This window comes from Cetorhinus maximus, chromosome 7 (genome assembly GCF_964194155.1).
Source record: "Cetorhinus maximus chromosome 7, sCetMax3.hap1.1, whole genome shotgun sequence".
Lineage (NCBI taxonomy): Eukaryota > Metazoa > Chordata > Chondrichthyes > Lamniformes > Cetorhinidae > Cetorhinus > Cetorhinus maximus.
Window position 1 is genome coordinate 76,934,980 of NC_135885.1, and position 3,691 is coordinate 76,938,670.

Consider the following 3,691-nt stretch of genomic DNA (forward strand, 5'->3'; position numbering starts at 1 on the left):
GCAATGTGTTTGCAGAGTGCTTACTAATAGGTGAGTTTTTAAATATTTCAGTTGAAGCCTACTTCTTTTGTTTAGAATGGAGATTGGATTCAGTGATCCACTCACACTGTAATTGATAGATGAGGACTAGTAGGGAAGCACAGGATGCATGTCATGGCCAGCAGCACACACAATGTACTGTCAGGCTCCATTGATATACAACTCAGTGGGCCTACCTTATCTGAAACAATTACTTGGGAGTAATGAAAGGAGGGCAATGACATAGCTCTGCAATGTTGTTCAGGAAAACAGTTTTCACACTATCAATTAATCATACTGCACCACCAGTAACCGTCAAAATCACCACAGGCTCAATCTTGTTGAATCTGCCTCCTTTTAGGCAGTGCTCATTCTGCTGTTTGTAAAAGGTCAGAATTAGAGAAAGTCCAGCTAGGTACAGACAAAACAATTTGTACTGGTCACAGTGCACAACCACAGTTATGAACATTTTCCACAAGTTGGAGTGTAAAGCCTACTGCACCTGATATTCCCAGGTGGCCTCCCATCCAACTACTTAACCAGGTCTGAGTCTGCTTAGCTTCTGAGATCAGGCATTTTCAGACTAGTATGGCTGTAGGTATATCAGGATAATTAGCATAGCCAACAACTTCATTAAAGCCACCATTAATTGTCAGCCGCTGCAACAATTATTACTCGTGCAACTAGTTAGCTGGCTTCCTCAGAGTCCAGCGATCATTAATTTTACCAATGTAATTGTTTGGATTACTGTGTACAATGTTATATTTCATATGAACTGTGAGAGATTTTCTTCTATCAACGTTCAACTGGTATCTTGTCAGCAGCAGAGAATAATCCAAGAGGATGTTAACTCCCCTGGAAGCTTTCACTGTGCTTCCATCTTAAGGCAATTCATGGGTCATGACACAAGAGACTGATCTATTATATCTTATCATTTGTAGCTATGTCTAATATTGTAGCAACTTAAAATGGTTTCTGTCGATTGCTTTCTGCAAGTGTTTTCTGCCTTCTTTACATCTCTGAGTTGGGTGCAAAACACATGGCCTAGATTTTCCTCTACTTCTCTTGCTTCCAGTTAGGTTTGGGATGAATAATGGTGTAAAATCAGAAAAGGGAATGTAAAGTCTCATCCATGTTCGTGCAAGTCAACTTCAGAAATTCCTGCAGCAAGTGGTGTGTCAGTAGAAAGTGTCCAGTTAAATAAGGATGGCCAAAGATGAACAGTATATGAATAGCAACGTAATGTGGTTATATATTTATCATGTGTTTCATCACTAATGTTCAATGCTGTGAATGTTGGTATAAAACAGACATCCAGCATTTCTCAGTAAGGCCTCCAAATACTGGGAAAATTTACAACTCACTAATTTTGGTTCCCCATGAACCAGAACAACTCATCCAATTCAATGAAGTGCAATTTAACATCCTTAACTTAGATCTCATATTTACTAGCCCCAATAGTCCTTCTTGGGCATCTCAGGTATTGCTAACTCCACTTTGCAAAAGAGGTTGCCACCTACCTATGGTACCTCCTGGAAGCTGACCATTGGTGCTTCCTAATCTGTGTACTCTGCTGCCTTGGGAGGACTAAAACCATCATCTTTAGCTCCCAACACAAATTCCACTCCTTGCCCCAGCTAATCTTAGGTTGGACCAGACTGTTTGCAACCTCTACATCTTATTTGACCATAAGCAAAGCATCAGGCCCAATATCTACTCATTTACTCCATCACAAAAAAGAATTACTTCTGCTTTTATAACATCACCTGCCTTCACCACTACCTCAGTTCATCTGCTGATGAAACTCCCACCCAAGTTTTTGCCACCTCTGAACTTAACTATTCCAATGCTCTCCTCGCCTGATGTCCATCCTTTATAAACTTCACCTCCTCCAGTACTCCGCTGCCTGTATCTTTTCTAACACCAATGTTCTGATCACCATCACCTCATACTTCCTGACTTACATTAGCTTCTGGTCTCCTAAGACCTCAAATTTAAAACCTCATCCTCGCATTCATATCCCTTTACATCTTTAGCCCTTTTCTCCATCACTTTCTCTGGCCCTAGACAGTCCAGAAATTTGTCCACAAACCCTCCTTCAATCCACCTTCTTCTCCTCATTTATGATCCCCCATAAATGCACCTCTTAACCAAACATTTTTTTTATTCCTTAACTGAGCATCCATTTTTTGACTACAGCTCTGTGAAGTGATTTGGAAAACGAACGTGAGTCGTTCAATGTACTGAGACCAATCGTCCGTGCTTGGATCGAAAGGATCAATTCTTCTGAATTACAGCACTCTGAGAGGGAATTACTTCGTTAATTTGAATGGAACTTCTACTTAAAATTACTGTGTGAGGTACAGTGCCAATTTCATTTCACTTGATTTCCTCTGTTAAACTTGTTTTATTCTCATCGCTAGTTTGTTGTGATAGGTGGCCGAGTTGATATTATTGATAGAGTTGATCAGCAGCTACTTCTTAGGTGGAAACTTTTAGTTTATTTACAAAGATACTCAGCTGCAACTACACATGTGCTTTCACTTCAAACCCTATCTCTACACTAGTAACTAACTGCAGAGGTAGCCCACGCTACTCTCCTACTAAAGATCATGTGATCATCCTTAACAAGCATTATTCTTAATGGTATATTGTGCACTAAATAAAATCATAATTACCACACTTTGCTTATGTGAACAGGCTTCTCCTGCATGTAGATGGGGAGAGTGTGAGCAGGTCACATGGCACTGCATGGAATGTTTATGTGGTGAGCAGACCAATGGAGGGGATGGGGATGTGAGCTCCAGAGGATATGAGCCTGAGGGAAGATGTGAGGGTATGTGTGAGTTAGTGGTGTTGTCCCTTGAGGTGTGAGATCCCTGTGGATGTGTGATGGGCTTGTGAATGTGTGAGTTGAGAGTGATGAGATGAGTTAGTTAGCCTGGTGAACAGATGAGACCATTCATCCTATTGCGACACTGTGTAACTTTCCTCTTTTGCAGGGCATTGGCGCTGGCTGCCATTGCCATCGCCTCCCATGCTGGATTGGCGATGCTGCTACCCCCTCCACTGCGGGGATAGAGGACAGCACAGCGGGCCTCCATGGTGTCCAAAAGGTGCTTGAGGGACATGTCACCAAACCAGGGGGCTGCAGTATTTTTGCCTTTCGGGCCCATCCTGTCTTTTGTGCCGCAGTCGTGGGCTGGAAGCACTGAGAGGTGTGCACATGGCTGCTCTTTAAATATGGCGCCCAGCATGATGAAGCGGCGAGGTGATGGCTTGGCGTGTGAATGAAAGCGCTCCTGCTATCGAAACGGCATGTTCCCTGGGAATGCATAGTTAATGCGGTGGGTTTGGGACGATACGGCATGAGAAGCCACCATTGCAGCTGGTGGCTAAAATGTCGTTTTGCCCGCCCACTCCCGCATTTAGTGCAAATCTGGGACGATTCCGCCCTCAGTCTTCAGGGAGTCAAAAAGCCTCTCACAGTGAATCAAGGAAGCCACTTATACTTTGCTAGCTTATACTGGATGGGTTACTGAAGACACAGGAGACCCAAGCATGTTGTACTGAACTCGGGAGGCAACAGGAATTACATGCAAATCATATTCAAGTGTGGCATTATTTATTGCAGTGAGGCTTCTGCCACAAATGGGAGAGTTTCCCGCTTTGG

At 43.1% G+C, this 3,691-nt stretch overlaps 1 pseudogene; it reads right to left on the reverse strand.

Annotated features, from left to right (window-relative positions):
• Positions 1-508: 508 nt before the first annotated feature.
• Positions 509-618, reverse strand: LOC144683140 (5S ribosomal RNA; annotated as a pseudogene).
• Between the last annotated feature and the right edge of the window lie 3,073 nt (positions 619-3,691).